Here is a 17,856-nt window from a genome sequence, read left to right on the forward strand (position 1 = left end):
TCAGATTCTGTGTCTCCCTCTGTCTGACCCTCCCCCATTCATGCTTTGTCTCTCTCTGTCTCAAAAATAAATAAACGTTAAAAAAAAAATTTAAAAATAAATAAATAAATAAATAAAAGATAAGAACCATATGATCCTGTCAATCGATGCAGAAACAGCATTTGACAAAATTCAGCGTCCTTTCTTAATAAAAACCCTCGAGAAAGTGGGGATAGAAGGAACATACTTAAACATCATAAAAGCCATTTATGAAAAGCCCACAGCTAACATCATCCTCAATGGGGAAAAACTGAGAGCTTTCTCCCTGCGATCAGGAACACGACAGGGATGCCCACTCTCACCGCTGTTGTTTAACATAGTGTTGGAAGTTCTAGCATCAGCAATCAGACAGCAAAAGGAAATCAAAGGCATCCAAATTGGCAAAGATGACGTCAAGCTTTCACTTTTTGCAGATGACATGATATTATACATGGAAAATCCGACAGACTCCACCAAAAGTCTACTAGAACTGATACATGAATTCAGCAAAGTCGCAGGATACAAAATCAATGTACAGAAATCAGTTGCATTCTTATACAGTAATAATGAAGCAACAGAAAGACAAATATGGAAACTGATCCCATTCACAATTGCACCAAGAAGCATAAATTACCTAGAAATACACCTAACCAAAAGATGTAAAAGATCTGTATGCTGAAAACTATAGAAAGCTTATGAAGGAAATTGAAGAAGATATAAAGAAATGGAAAAACATTCCATGTTCATGGATTGGAAGAATAAATATTGTTAAAGTGTCAATACTACCCAAAGCTATCTACGCATTCAATGCAATCCCAAAAATTTGTATGGAACCACAAAAGACCCCGAATAGCCAAAGTAATTTTGAAGAAGAAGGCCAAAGCAGGAGGTATCACAATCCCAGAGTTTAGCCCCTACTACAAAGCTGTAATCATCAAGACAGCATGGTATTGGCACAAAAAGACACACAGACCAATGGAATAGAATAGAAACGCCAGAAGTAGACCCACAAAAGTATGGCCAACTAATCTTTGACAAAGCAGGAAAGAATATCCAATGGAAAAAAGACAGTCTCTTTAACAAATGGTGCTGGGAGAACTAGACAGCAACATGCAGAAGGATGAAACTAGACCACTTTCTTACACCACTCACAAAAACAAACTCAAAATGGATAAAGGACCTGAATGTGAGACAGGAAACCATCAAAACCCTAGAGGAGAAAGCAGGGAAAAACCTCTCTGACATCAGCCGCAGCAGTTTCTTACTTGACACATCCCCAAAGGCAAGGGAATTAAAAGCAAAAATGAACTATTGGGACCTCACAAAGATAAAAAGCTTCTGTACAGCAAAGGAAACAATCAACAAAACTAAAAGGCAACCAATGGAATGGGAAAAGATATTTGCAAATGACATATCGGACAAAGGGCTAGTATCCAAAATCTGTAAAGAGCTCACCAAACTCCACACCCATAAAACATAATCCAGTGAAGAAATGGGCAGAAAACATGAATAGACACTTCTCTAAAGAAGACATCCAGATGGCCAACAGGCACATGAAAAGATGCTCAACGTCGCTCCTCATCAGGGAAATACAAATCAAAACCACACTCAGATATCACCTCACGCCAGTCAGAGTGGCTAAAATGAACAGATCAGGAGACTATAGATGCTGGAGAGGATGTGGAGAAACGGGAACCCTCTTGCACTGTTGGTGGGAATGCAAACTGGTGCAGCCACTCTGGAAAACAATGTGGAGGTTCCTCAAAAAATTAAAAATAGACCTACCCTATGACCCAGCAATAGCACTGCTAGGAATTTACCCAAGGGATACAGGAGTACTGATGCATAGGGCCACTTGTACCCCAATGTTTATAGCAGCACTTTCAACAATAGCCAAATTATGGAAAGAGCCTAAATGTCCACCAACTGATGAATGGATAAAGAAATTGTGGTTTATATACACAGTGGAATACTACGTGGCAATGAGAAAGAATGAAATATGGCCTTTTGTAGTAACGTGGATGGAACTGGAGAGTGTTATGCTAAGTGAAATAAGTCATACAGAGAAAGACAGATACCATATGTTTTCACTCTTAAGTGGATCCTGAGAAACTTGGCAGAAGTCCATGGGGGGAGGGGAAGAAAAAAAAAAGGTTGGAGAGGGAGAGAGCCAAAGCATAGGAGACTCTTGAAAACTGAGAACAAACTGAGGGTTGATGGGGGTGGGAGGGAGGGGGGCTGGGTGATGGTTATTGAGGAGGGCACCTTTTGGGATGAGCACTGGGTGTTGTATGGAAACCAGTTTGACAATAAATTTCATATTAAAAAAAAAAAGCCTGCCATATTTTATTTCCTGGGCAAGACATCAAGTTTTTATAAAAAGAATAAAATGCTGAGTATGCATTCCAGCCATAAAAAAAAAAAAAAGAAATGAGAAGTAATTGCTAACAGCACAGAAATACAAAGGATTATTTTATTTGTATGTATGAAGAATTATATGCCAACAAATTGGATAACCTAGAAGAAATGGATAAATTCCTAGAAACACACAATCTTCCAAAACTGAATCAGGAAGAAACAGAAAATCTGAACAGAACAGTTACTAGTAATGAAATGGAATTGGTAATTTAAAAACTCCCAACAAATAAAAGTCCAGGATGGATTAACAGGTGAATTCTATGTAACACTTAAAGAAGAACGATTACCGGCACTGTGCTGACAGCTCAAAGCCTGGAGCCTGCTTCAGATTCTGTGTGTGTCTCTCTCTCTCTCTGTCCCTTCCCCACTTGTGCTCTGTCTTTCAAAAATAAATAAATGTAAAAAAAAAAAAAAAAAAAAAAAGATTACCTATTCCCCTCAAACTATTCCAAAAAAATAGAAGAGAAAGGAATGCCTGCAAGTTTATTTGATAAGGCCCGCATTACTCTCATACCAAAACAAGACAAAGACTCTACAAAAAAAGGAAAATTACAGGCCAATATCTCTGATGAACATAGATGCAAAAGTCCTCAGGAAAATATTAGCCATCCAGATTCAACAATACATTAAAAGGATCAGTCAGCATGATTTATTCCAGGGATGCAGAGTTGACTCAATATTTGCAAATCAATGAACTTGATACATCACATTAATGAAGATAAAAATCATGATCATCTCAATCAATACAGAAAAAGCATTTGGCAAAATTCAACACCCATTCATGGGAAAAACTCTCATCAAAATGAGTTTTAAGGGTACATATCTCAATAAAGGCCATATATGGCAAACCCAGAGCTGATATCATACTCAATCATGAAAAACAGAGCTTTTCCTCTAAGGTCAGGAACAAGGATATTCTACTTTTGCTACGTTTATTCAACATAGTACTGAGAGTTTTAACTACAGCTATCAGATAAGAAATAAGAGGTATCTGAACTGGTCAGGAAGAAGTAAAATGGTCACCTTTGCAGATGACATGATACTGAGAAAACTCTAAAGACACTCAAAAAAACTACTAGAACTGATAAATGAATTCAGTAAAGTTGCAGGATATGAAATTTGTGTACAGAAATTTGTTGTGTTTCTATACCCTAATAAGTAGCAGAGAGAATTAAGCAAACAATTCCATTTATAATTGCATGCAAAACACTAAAATACCTAGGAATAAACTTAACCAAGAAGAAAGACCCATTCTTTGAAAACTACAAAATATTGGTAAAAGAAATTGAAGATGACACAAACAAATGGAAAAACATACCATGCTCATGGATTTGAAGAATTAATATTGTTAAAATGTCTATACTACACAAAGCAATCTACAGATTTAGTGCAATCCCTATGAAAATACCAACAGCATTTTCACAGAACTAGAATAATTCTAAAATTTATATGGAACCATAAAAGACCACAATAGCCAAAGCTATCTTAAGGAAAAAAAAAAAAGCTGGAGATATTACAATCCCAAATTTCAAGATATACTACAAAGCTATAGTTATACAAACAGTATGGTTCTGGCACAAAAATAGATGTAGATCACTGGAACAGTACACAGAGCCCAGAAATAAACCCACCACTTATATGGTCAATTACTCTACAACAACAAAAATAAGAAAAGACTATGGGGAAAAGACAATCTATTGAATTTATGGTGCTGAGAAAACTGGACAGCTACATGTAAAAGAACAAACCTGGACCACTTTCTTACACCATATACAAAAATAAAATCGATTAAAGACCTAAATGTGAGACCTGAAACCATAAAAATCCTAGAGGAAAACATAGGCAGTAATGCTTTGGGCATTGGCCTTAGCAACATTTGTCTGGCCAGTTATGTTTCCTCAGGCAAGGGAAACAAAGACAAAAATGAACTATTGGGACTACAGCAAAATAAGTTTGAGGGAAATCATCAACAGAATGAAAAGGCAGCCTACTGAATGAGAGAAGGTACTTGCAAATGATATATCCAATAAGGAATTAATATTAAATCATACAAATAACTTATACAACTCAACATCAAAGACATAATCAATTTAAAATGGGCAAATGAATGGACATTTTCCCAAAACCATACAGATGGCCAATAGGTATATTAAAAGATGCTCAACAGGGGCACCTGGGTAGCTCAGTCAGTTAAGCGTCCAACTTCAGCTCAGGTCATGATCTCACAGTTGGCGGATTCAAGCCCCACATCAGGTTCTGTGCTGACAGCTCAGAGCCTGGAGCCTGTTTTGGACTCTGTGTCTCCCTCTCTCTCTCTGCCCCTCCCCCGTTCATGCTGTCTCCCCCCCAAATAAACATTTAAAAAGAGATGCTCAACATTACTAATCATCAGGGAAATGCAAATCAAAAACACAATGAGATATCACCTTATACCTGTCAGAACGGCTACAGTCAAAAAGACAACTGTTGGTGAGGATGTGAGAAAAAGGAACACTTGTGTACTTTTGGTGGGAATGTAAATTACTTGGAAAACACTATGGAGGTTTCTCAAAAAATTAAGAATAGAAATACCATGATGCAGTAATTCTACTTCTGAATATTTAACACCCCCCTCCCAGGAAATGAAAACGCCAATTTGAAAAAATATATGACCCCTATGTTTATTGCAGCATTATTTACAATAGCCAAGATATGGAAGCAACCTAAGTGTCCATCAATAGATGAAGGGATAAAGAAGAAGTAGTGTACACACACACATACACACAATATGGAATATTAATTCAGCCACAAAGGATGAGATCTTGATATTGCAACAATATGCATGGATATAGAGGATTTTATGCTAAGTAAAATAGGTCAGATTAAAGGCAAATACCATAGGAATTCACTTATATGTGGAATCAAAAACCAGAACAGACCCATAAATACAAAGAACAAGCTGATAGTTGCCAGGGGAGAGATGGATGCTGGGGAGGGATGGACAAAGAGAAGTGAAGTGGGAGAAACAGGCTTCCAGCTAAGGAATGAGTAAGTCATGGGGATAAAAGGTACAGCATAGGGAATACAGTCAATAATATTGTTATAGTGCTGTATGCTAATTGCACTTGCTGTGAGCATAACATATAGACTTGTCAAATCCCTATGTTGTACACCTAAAACTAATGTGACATTCTGTGTCAACTATATTTCAATTGAAAAAAAGATTTTCAGAAAAATTTGTCTTCTGGGAATAGAAGAGTTTCCAAATGGTCTAATTTAGCACTGTATTTTAGTCATGTCTTTGCCTTGGTGCACGGCTAGTAACCAGTGTAACCATACTTTTACTTCTGTAAAACTTGATTTCACCCTCAGTGCTTCTAAACTTTGCAGCCTCACAGGTTTGATTCTCAACTTCTCTATTCTTTCTGAGAACCACTGTTTTAGGCTCCTCTCTCAAGTAAGAGATTATCTAGGAGCAGAAGAGGAGGAGAGAACAAGGAAAGTAGAGGAAAACAGATGCCCTGGGCAGCAGTGTCCAAGATTGGTGCTGAAATTTTGTTGGTGGAGATTCTTCCTCACTTGCATTTTCTCATAGCTTCTGTCATAATCTTAGTTTAAAAAAAAAATCCCTGCAAATTTGCTATGCTTAAGTAAAAGTGGTAGAAAGGCTTCTGGGTAGCTCATTCAGTTGAACATCCAACTCTTGCTTTCAGCTCAGGCCATGATCCCAGTGTTGTGGGATCAAGCCACACATCAGGCTCTGTGCTGAGCATGGAGCCTGCTTAAGATTCTCTCTCTCTCTCTCTCTCTCTCTCTCTCTCTCTCCCTCCCTCCCTCCCTCCCTCCCTCCCTCCCCTCCCCACATTCCTCACCCCCATTGATGCTCACTCTAAAAAAAAAAAAAAAAAGTGGTAGAAGTGTGATACCATTGCCAAACATAGTAGTATCTAATTAAACAGATTTTGGTCAGTCAATAATTACTGAGTACCTACTATGTGCCAGGCACCATACCAAATGCAAAGGATACACTAAAAACAGACAAGTCATTGCTCTAGTGAACATTGTATTATAGACACAGGAGGCAGCCAGTCAACATGCAAATTAACGAATATTTTAGGTAGGGGAAAGTACAATGAGATCAATAATATGGAATAATGAGGACAGGGACTAGAAAGAGCTAATTACTTCAGAATACTCAGAGAATGTCTCCTTAGGTGACATTTGATATCTGAGACCTGGATAATGAGAAGGAGCCAGCTATGCAAAAATCTCTGGGAAGAAATTCCTAACAGAAAGGAGACACTTGGCATTTGGGGGCACTTGGCAAAGAACAGTGTGACTACATCCTAGATACAGGAGACAGTGATAGGAAGGGAGGCAGTTGAGACCAACTTTGGAGACCCATATGGGCTAGGGACCAGGTGTGCTGGTCATTGTTCAATGACCAGCTCTCTGAACGCACTTCTGATATGAATGTTGGTTGACATACTTCCCTTTACAGTAATAAGGTGAAAGTGAAATCATAAAGAAATGTTGTCAGGACATCACTCATTTTTTAAATTATTAGTGACTTTGCTGAAATGATAGTTTTTTAATATTAGAGGATTATTTACTCAATTTTTGTGCTGTTTACTACATAACAACTAAAGGCACAACATGCTTTAACGTTTAATCTTCATTATTAATTTCTCCACCATTTTCATAGGTCTAGACAATCAGGGGAAAACAACTAAAGCCCTGATCTGTAGCTGTGCCAATATCTGTGGTGTAAGTAGTCACTCTTTTACCCACATGAGGCCACTGAATGTGGGACCGGGAAGGGATGCAAAGTAACACGCCATTATATGGTATTGTGTTAAAAAAAGAATTGTTTTTCAAGAAATACTTACTAAGTACACAGTATGGGCCAAACACTATTCCATTTGCTGGGGCCAAAGTAATGAACAAAACCAGATTTAGAACCAGACCTTCACATAACTCTTTCACAATGTGTTAAAACATGGTCTTAAAAAATAATAAGCCATAATTATGTAGCTTCATTAACTAAGATGTATTCTAATTTTTCAAGAACAAAAGTTTTACCATGAATAAAATTGTTCTTAAAACAATGTTTTTCATCTTTTTTCTCTCATATTTTTAATTTTAGTTTTTGTGTTTTATAATACACATAATATATTGGTATAAGAGTAGATATATAAAGTGTATGCACATGAAAGGGCTTAAAATTTTTTTCATAGCATGCACAATAAAAAATGTTTGAAGGCCACTGCTTTAGCAATTAGATAAGTAACAGACGAGCCTCGGGGGTGCCCCTAGGAACATCTCTGCATTTTTAATAGGCCCCTAACCTGCTAGTAAGGAAGAACATTTCTGTGTTGTATTAGGTCCAGTGGGAGCTAAGTGGCCATTATGCAATAGATTATGAAGTACCAAATTGGACACCCTGAGTATACTCTCCGCCTTAGGATCTCTTGTGAACACCACACAAGAGCCAAGACATGTAGACCAGCTGAGAGAGCCTTAAGAAACATTTCAAAGGATCCGTCCCCTAATAAGGCAGACCCCACAGCATGATCAGTGGCAACATGAAAGATTTAAGAAGGCAGTTTGATAACATGCTTTACCATAGCAAAAGTTTATTCCTGAATTGAGAAGGTGCCAGTATGGAAGAGAAGATTGAGCCTGTCAAGCCTATAACTCAGGCACCTACCCAGATGGCCCTGAAGGTTTACCAGCCTTCTATCTCTGAAATAGAATACCAGCAGCAACATGAGGCCACCCTACTGGAAGGAATGGAGAATGCAAGCCTAGTGGTTTGGATCCAGAACCATTAAAACACAGGCAACACTTCTTTCCAAGAAATCTTCCCTTTCTGGTTGGGTTAAGTCCCAGGTAGCTACTTTTGATAGGTAACCCATTAATAACCCTAAGCTCTTTGCTGCACCGTATCACAATAATTTTTTGTATTTGCATCTCACACTAGAATGAGAGTTTCATATGTTTCTATGACGTGTGACACATTGTAGACACTCATTTACTGAAAGCTTAAATGACCATCTTCTTGGGTTTTGTTTTGTTTTCCCTGATTGACCACATAATTGCTCTCAGATCCACAACAATGAAGAATCCAGTGAATTAATCTACATTATAATGTTTTTGTTTCACCCAAAAAGCAATCTAAACATTTTAAAAGATTTGACCCCAAGAAGTTTCAGTCATGAGAGTGGGGCCACCATGATGTAATTAGTGCCCATGTAAGAAGAAACAGCCGAGAGTTTACTGTCTCACATAGTGAGGTGGTAGGAGTCTACAAGCCAGAACAAGAACCCTCACCAGAACTCAGCTATGCAGTCATCCTGATCTCAAAATTCCAGCCTCCAGAGTTGTGAGGAAGTAAGTCTGTTGTTCAAGCCACCCAGTCTGTGATGCTGTGTTATGGGAGCTCTGGCTAAGATAGGCAACAACTTGAATTTGAACATAATTCTCATGAGAAGTCAATCTGGAAAGGCTCTGCAGTGGGAACCAAAGGAATCTGGGTCTGGTTGAAAAAATCTGTGTTTATTGAATAGGCATTTTAAAATTTGGCTGGAAATATGGAACTACAAGTCGTAAGTTGGTGGTAGGACTCTACCTTGTCTAAATTCTATGCCACCTTAGATTTTTTTGTTTTAGCCTTTGTGGAATTCTAGAACTGGATATATACATTCTTGAAGGATTTTTCTTAGATAAGGGCACCCAAGTAAGTGCCAAGAGAAAGGGCACTTTCTGTGTCTAGTCTCTTAACCCTTTGCAAACACACAAAAAGGAAATAAGATGCTCTCCATGGACTGCATAGTATGTTACAGTATTGTGAAGCATGATTTCATTACAGTATTTGAAAATACTAAATCTTAAGCAAAAAGACCTACATATAGCCTAGGTTAAAAAAAAAATCCAAACAGCATTTTTAAAGAATGTCATAATCAAGCTTTAATCTTCCTACATGATTTCTAAATGGAATTATTTTATTTTAAGGTAGAAACGTATAGAAGAGACAGGGAAGATTTTGTTTCTTTTTAAATAAATTTGGATAATCTTCCTGGAAAACTATATCTATTTCAATTGCTATATTAGAACTAATTCACATTTGAATTTTGTGATGAGTCAAAGGAAGTGGCTCTGCCTGGCAACAACCATGTTGGTAGACAGGCTTTTGGACAGAGCAGAAGGGGCCTGAAGTCTGAATTCAGTAGGGGCTGTTTAACACCTGTGCAACTGGAAGCAAATTCCTCAATATTTGAAGAATATATTTAGAGAGATTTTAAAGAGGTAATTAAGGTCAAATGAGGTTATGGAGTGGACCCCTAATCCAGTTTGGCCAGTTTCCACATAAGAAGAGGCAGAGACACCAGGGATGTGCACACACAGAGAAGGGGCCCTATGGAGACAATGAGAAGTGAGCCATCTACAAGCCAGAGAGAGAGGCCTCAGGGAAACCAAACCTGCCGATACTTTTGTATTGGACTTCTAGCCTCCAGAACCGTGAGAAAATAAATTTCTGTTGTTTAAGCTACCCAGTCTATGTATTTTGTTATCGCAGCCCTCGCAGACTGATCCAGTGGGCATAAGAATAATACCACCTCACAGGAGTTAGGATTACATGTGGCTGATGCTGTACTTGGCTCCTAGTAGATGCTTGATAAATGGAAGCCATTATTTGTGGCTCCGAAAGAAGGAGGACAAAATAAAATTCTCTTCTTCAGCAAGAAAATCAGTAATTATTTAAAATCTCTATGCCACTTTGATGGGGCGCCTGGGTGGCTCAGTCGGTTAAGCGGCCAACTTCCGCTCAGGTCATGATCTCTCGGTCGGTGAGTTCGAGCCCCGCGTCGGGCTCTGTGCTGACAGCTCAGAGCCTGGAGCCTGTTTCAGATTCTGTGTCTCCCTCTCTCTGACCCTCCCCTGTTCATGCTCTGTCCCTCCCTGTCTCAAAAATAAATAAAACGTTAAAAAAAATTTTTTTTAAATTAAAAAAAAAAACTCTATGCCACTTTGAGTAAATGCCTAATTTAATCTGAATAATAATCCTGTGCAAACCATCTTCATCTTGCACACGAGGAAACTGAAGCCTTCAAAGGCTATGTAATTTGTCTAAAGTCACATAGAAAGTGGCAGAATCATGAACATGGCTTTAAAATCTGTATTCTTCCCACCATGCCATACTACCTATGAAAGCAGCTTCCTAGATGCCAAAAGGTTACTAATGAAAGAGATGCATTCTAGATGTGTGCAGCAGACACACAGCAAGGGGTTGGCTTTTGTGGTGGAATGTATTCCTGCCCACACACAGATGCCTGCAGTCAGAATCAAATATCTTTTCAAAAGAGACTTTTTAATCTGCTCAAGCACTTGAACCAAATATTCACTTAATATTCCAGAACTCTGTGCCAAAGGCATACGGCTAATTTGGCCTAAGGAATAGTAAGGCCATGTGTTAACAATTGTATGGCCTTTCCTTGCAGTGCCTGGTTTGAGGACAACTGAATGTAGACAGACATGTAGACAGATAACTGGGTCAGGATAAGGTAACTGCAAAATTGAACCTTGATTGGCCACATGTGTGGGTGGGTTCCCACACCTGTATTCTACCTTAGCCAAGGAGAGTATCAAATGAAATAATTATATTTTACAAACACACAAAATCGAATAAAGATACAATTTTATTTTATAAAAATATTAAAAAATATATTTTTATATTTTATAGTTGCTTCTAAATGTTCTTTCCGGTAATAATTAGCCCATGGGATTATGTTTTAAGATCACTTCCTATTAATGAGGAAAGCTCATACTAAAGGTGTTTTTCTTCGTGTTTACCATGACACATCACTTACATTTAAGCTTTTAAATTAAGACTATTTTTAGAGCAGTTTTAGGTTTACAGTGAAATTGAAAAGGAGGGACAGAAGTCCTCTAGAACTGATACATGAATTCAGCAAAGTCGCAGGATACAAAATTAATGTACAGAAATCAGTTGCATTCTTACACACTAATGAAGCAACAGAAAGACAAATAAAGAAACTGATCCCATTCACAATTTCACCTGAATCATAAAATACCTAGGAATAAACCTAACCAAAGATGTAAAACATCTGTATGCTGAAAACTATGCAGAGCTTATGAAGGAAATCGAAGAAGATGCAAAGAAATGGAAAAAAATTCTGTGCTCATGGATTGGAAGAATAAATATTGTTAAAATGTCAATACTACCCAAAGCAATCTACACAGTCAATGCAATCCAAACCAAAATTGCACCAGCATTCTTTTTGAAGCTAGAACAAGCAATCCTAAAATTTGTATGGAACCACAAAAGACCTTGAATAGCCAAAGTAATATTGAAGAAGAAGACCAAAGCAGGAGGTTTGCTTTGTCATCAAGACAGCATGGTATTGGCACAAAAATAGACACAGACCAATGTAATAGAATAGAGACCAAGTATGGCCAACTAATCTTTGACAAAGCAGGAAAGAATATCCAATGGAAAAAAGACAGTCTCTTTAACAAATGGTGCTGGGAGAACTAGACAGCAACATGCAGAAGGATGAAACTAGACCACTTTCTTACACCATTCACAAAAACAAACTCAAAATGGATAAGGACCTGAATGTGAGACAGGAAACCATCAAAACCCTAGAGGAGAAAGCAGGGAAAAACCTCTCTGACATCAGCCGCAGCAGTTTCTTACTTGACACATCCCCAAAGGCAAGGGAATTAAAAGCAAAAATGAACTATTGGGACCTCACAAAGATAAAAAGTTTCTGCACAGCAAAGGAAACAATCAACAAAACTAAAAGGCAACCAACGGAATGGGAAAAGATATTTACAAATGACATATCGGACAAAGGGCTAGTATCCAAAATCTGTAAAGAGCTCACCAAACTCCACACCTGAAAAACAAATAATCCAGTGAAGAAATGGGCAGAAAACATGAATAGACACTTCTCTAAAGAAGACATCCGGATGGCCAACAGGCACATGAAAAGATGTTCAACGTCGCTCCTCATCAGGGAAATACAAATCAAAACCACACTCAGATATCACCTCACGCCAGTCAGAGTGGCTAAAATGAACAGATCAGGAGACTATAGATGCTGGAGAGGATGTGGAGAAACGGGAACCCTCTTGCACTGTTGGTGGGAATGCAAACTGGTGCAGCCGCTCTGGAAAACAGTGTGGAGGTTCCTCAAAAAATTAAAAATAGACCTACCCTATGACCCAGCAATAGCACTGCTAGGAATTTACCCAAGGGATACAGGAGTACTGATGCATAGGGACACTTGTACCCCAATGTTTATAGCAGCACTTTCAACAATAGCCAAATGATGGAAAGAGCCTAAATGTCCATCAACTGATGAATGGATAAAGAAGTTGTGGTTTATATACACAATGGAATACTAGGTGGCAATGAGAAAGAATGAAATATGGCCTTTTGTAGCAATGTGGATGGAACTGGAGGGTTCCAGTGAAATAAGTCCTACAGAGAAAGACAGATACCATATGTTTTCACTCTTATGTGGATCCTGAGAAACTTAACAGAAGACCTTGGGGGAGGAGAAGGAAAAAAAAAGTTAGGGAGAGAGCCAAACCATAAGAGACTCTTAAAAACTGAGAATAAACTGAGGGTTGATGGGGGTGGGAGGGAGGGAAGGGTGGGTGATGGGCATTGAGGAGGGCACCTGTTGGGATGAGCACTGGGTGTTGTATGGAAACCAATTTGACAATAAATTTCATATTAAAAAAAAAAAAAGAAAAGGAGGGACAGAGATTTTCCTTGTAGTCCTACCCCCACACATGCACACACCTCCCCCATTACCAACCTTTCCCACCAAAATAGTACATTTGTTACCAAGGATTAACCTACACTGACACATCATCATCATAATCACCCAAAGTCCACAGTTACCTTGGGGTTCACTCTTGGTATTGTATATTCTGTGGGTTTAGACGAATATATAATGACATGTATCCATCATTATAATATCATACAGAGTAGGGACGCTTGGGTGGCTCAGTTGGTTAAGCATCTGACTCTTGATTTAGACTCAGGTCATGATCTCAGGTTTGTGAGTTTGAGCCCCATGCCAGGCTCTGCACTGACAGCGTGGAGCCTGCTTAAGATTCTCTCTTCTCTCTCTACCTCTCCCCCGCTCACTCTCTCTTTCCCTCAAAATAAATAAACATTAAAAAACGGTTTAAAAAATATATACAGAGTAGTCTCACTGCACTGAAATCCACTGTGTTCTGCCCTATTCATCTCCTCTTACCCCCTACCACCACCACTGGCAACCACTGATCTCTTGCCTCCATGTTTTAGTTACACTTAAACTTTTAAAAAATGTTTATTTATTTTGAGAGAGAGAGAGAGAGAGAGAGAGCGCGCACAAGCAGGGGAGGGGCAGAGAGAGAGGGGGGCGGAGAGAGAATCCCAAGCAGGCTTCTTGCTATTAGTGCAGAGCCCAATGCAGCCCCATGAACCATGAGATCATGACCTGAACCGAAATCAAGAGTCAGAAGCTTAACCAACTGAGCCACACAGGTGCCCCTAGTTATACTTTAATTTAAAAGAGTCATTAGGAAGTAGCCTTTTTATGCTAATTTTTGAAACTGAACTTAAGATTTATGGAAAAACCATTTCTCATGATTGGCTATGACACACTCTAGTGAGGTTTCATTGTAATGTTCTCTCTGATTTTGTGTGTTTGAGATTTTCCATAATAAAAACTTTTTAAAAAGCCAGATTGACATTAAAAACATTATTTCTGCCTGATTCTAACATAAATGTTACAGATTCATACTTTGAAAAAGCTTGTAAGATAGGAATATTCATGTGTCTCTGCTTGTGAAGTCAAGGGCTGATGCAGAACGGATGGCTACTACCAAATATCTTGGGTGTTTCCTGAACCTAATAAGATAACCATGCAGGAGTACACCCAGAATCCCATTGGCTCCTTGTGCAAGTGTGGCAGATGCTGTCAGTACACCATGACCTGTCCTCTTAGCACCTACCACTTCAAGGGCATGGCACCTTGTTTCCAATGTCGAACCTCTGTTAGACTCTACTAGACCTTCTCCCTTATTTAGAGACAGTTCTGCCTATACTAGCTAGGGGCAGACCTCAAGTGCTAGGGAATGAATGCTGCCTGTGAGCATCCCTCATCCAATGCCTAAAGGGAGCTGATGGATAAACTTCCTAGCTCTCTTTTCCTTCAGATTACTTAGTTCTGAGGCTCTTGTTCTACATTTTTATTTCCCAAATACCCCCCGCCCAGATATAATGTTGGTTTTCCAAAGTGGCAACTTGCTAGAGAACATGTCCTTTATTAGCTTCCTCCTCTTCCCTGTCTCATCCTACTTCCCTACCAGTGTTCCTGGGATCACCCCTCAAATATGCTTCTTGTACCAGAATCCTTGTCTCAGGCTCTGCTTCTGTGAGAATTTAACCCAAGACAGCAAGATATCAAGCTGAGAGACCTAGCCCTCAATCTGAAGAAAATTTTCACAAAGGATTTTGAAAAGATGTCCTGTAAACGAAGACAGTGTTTGGGTTAATATAAAATTTCCTCCCTCTTCAAAAATCATGGAGTAGGCTATACTTGAATCTACCCTTTGGAGCTGATGTAAATAGTTTGATGAGGATTGGGGCTGATGACCCCAATATTTAGGTAAAAATCTAAAGAATTCTTGAAATAAGAGGTTTTTTATGGGATTAAAACAATACCTTAGATAATTGATTGAATGGATTACAGTGGATGGAATTACATAATCCCAACTAAAAATGTGTCAATGAATAAATATTCACAGTGAGGATTGTGAGACAGATTAAGTTGGAAATTTGGTTGGCAACCCTGTTGTTAGAGAAGAATCACAGCAAAATGCGAGGTTCTGTGTGATGAAATTCCATATGAATGTGACACTTTTTTAAACCTACATTTTTAGTTGAATAGAATATTTTTAGTCGGTATCATTTGTAAATTTGCAAGCTAGTGTCATCAGAAATGCCAGACTCAGTGTATGTAAGCTTTTTTACTTTTGACTGCTATCTAGTTTTAATATTAATAAAAACCTCGTTTTTACCACTTACTATAATTCCTTTATGGTATCTTGGATGTTATAAAGAAAGAACTTGGTAGGATTCCCAGGTTTGTCATTTATCTACTGGGGTTGATTATGGTGCCAATAAGCAGAATAGGGAGTAAGTGATAAAGATGTGGTTTGGCTGCATAATATTCCAGTGTGTGTGTGTGTGTGTGTGTGTGTGTGTGTGTGTGTGTGTGCACGTGTGTGTGTGTATCTCCCATCTTCCTTATCCATTCATCTATTGATGGACACTTAGGTTGCTTCCATATCTTGGCTATTGTAAATAATGCTGCGATGAACATGGGGCACATATATCCTTTCAAGTAAGTATTTTTTTTTCCATTGGGTAAGCAGTGAAATTAACTAGATCATATGGTGCTTCTGTTTTTAAGGTTTTGAAAAACATACTGTTTTCTACAGTGGCTGTACCAATTTGCATTCCCACCAACAGTGTATGAAGATTCCTTTTTCTCCACATCCTCACCAACACTTGTTATTTCTTATGTTTTTGATTCTAGCTATTCTGACAGATGTGAGGTGGCATCTCATTGTGCTTTGGATTTGCATTTCCCTGATGATTAGTGATGCTGAGCATCTTTTCATGTGTCTGTTGGCCATCTTTAGGTCTTCTTTGGAAAAACGTCTATTTAGGTCCTTTGCCCATTTTTAAGTTGGGTTGAGGTTATCAGACAAAATGAATGAAAGGGAGTGGAAAATACAGGCTTCCAGTCTTGGAACAAATAAGTCATGGAATAAAAGGCACAGTATAAGGAACACAGTCAATGATATTGTAAGAGCATTGTATGGTGACAGATGGTAGCTACTTGTAAGTATAGCATAATGTTTAAACTTGTGGAATCACTGTGTTGTACACCTGAAACAAAAAAAAATTAAAGGAAATATCTGGATTGAGAATAGAAGAGACAACTTATAATTTAAGGCATCTGTGGACCATGGAGGAGGTGATGTCTGATAGGTGATGAGTACAATGTCCTATACACGGTTTACAAGAGCTAAATCTATCTGTTCCCTGCTTTGTTGTCAAGCCACACCCCCATCACAGACCATGCCTTCACCCACATCTGACACTCTCTGCTCTGGGTTTACACTGGCTGTTCCCTGTGACTGAAACACCTTTTTGTATTCCTCCCCCTCCGTCACCCAGACAACTCATGTTTGAACACCTTCTAAGACAGAGCACTCACAGCTCCACCCTTTTCTGCTGTGACTTTGGCATTAACTCAGTTTCCTGAGACAGTGGTGCTAATATAGGAACACCACTGGGCTATTAGAATTAATTATACATCTAAAGCACTTAAAACAGCATGCACAAGAAGTGTTCTCCAAGTCTTTGCTCTTACTGTTAGGTGCTGTCTTACAAGACAGCCCATATCATCTTCTGTTAAAAAAAATTCTTTTTTAAGATTTGTTGTAATAACAGTCTTACCAAATAGTGCTGATTTAAAACAATGAGTGTTCTGGTCTTTTCTAACTCTTATCACAAACAACTGTTTTAAATAATTTTTACCAGGCTTTCCCCTCCCGTCTCTTTTAACCTGTAAATTGGTTTTTTGTGTGTGAGTTGCCATAATCTGTATACTGCTTATCTTTTATGCAGTACTGCAGTGTTGTATCTCATTGTTTTAAGAATTTCCTGATATTTGAAGGGCACCTGGGTAGCTCAGTTGGTTAAGCCTCCAACTTCGGCTCAGTTCATGATCTCATGGTTCCATGAGTTTGAGCCCTGCGTCAGGCTCTGTGCTGACAGCTCAGAGGCTGCTTCAGAATCTCTGTCATCCTCTCTTTCTCTGCCCCTCCCCTGCACAAATGCACGTGCTCACTCTCTGTCTCTCAAAAATAAACATTTAAGGGTCACCTGGCTGGCTCAGTTGGTTAGGCGTCCAACTTTGGGCTTAGGTCATGATCTCTTGGTTCGTGGGTTCGAGCCCAATGTCAGGCTCTGTGGTGATAGCTCCAATTCTTTGTTATTTTGATTGGGCCTGTTAAGTCTTTTCCTATGAGTTAATTGAGAATTTTCTGAAAAGTGAAATCAAATCAAATTTTATTTTTATACCTTTTATGAATTTCTCCAAATGTTCTCTATTTTTTATAATCTATTATAACCATAGATATCTATTAATCAGTATAAGTGCTAACATAAGAAATTTAAGAATGTATGCTGTCTTGTATAAATTTTTGAATATGAATTATACCAAAAAGTTATTAAGCCAAAAATAGTACCTTTGTGGTTAAGAGCAAGGGAGCTTGAAGTTTAAGTTTTTCTAACAGATGTGAATTGCTGTTATTTAAAAAAATTTTTTTAACGTT

The 17,856-nt window shown here is 38.5% G+C and overlaps 1 protein-coding gene across 2 annotated transcripts in view; it reads left to right on the plus strand.

Moving 5' to 3' along the window:
- Positions 1–17,856, plus strand: part of ARNTL2 (aryl hydrocarbon receptor nuclear translocator like 2) — a 134,667-nt gene that overhangs the window by 98,675 nt on the left and 18,136 nt on the right. The gene's annotated exons all lie outside the window — the stretch shown is intronic.

Source organism: Panthera tigris, chromosome B4 (genome assembly GCF_018350195.1).
Source record: "Panthera tigris isolate Pti1 chromosome B4, P.tigris_Pti1_mat1.1, whole genome shotgun sequence".
NCBI lineage: Eukaryota > Metazoa > Chordata > Mammalia > Carnivora > Felidae > Panthera > Panthera tigris.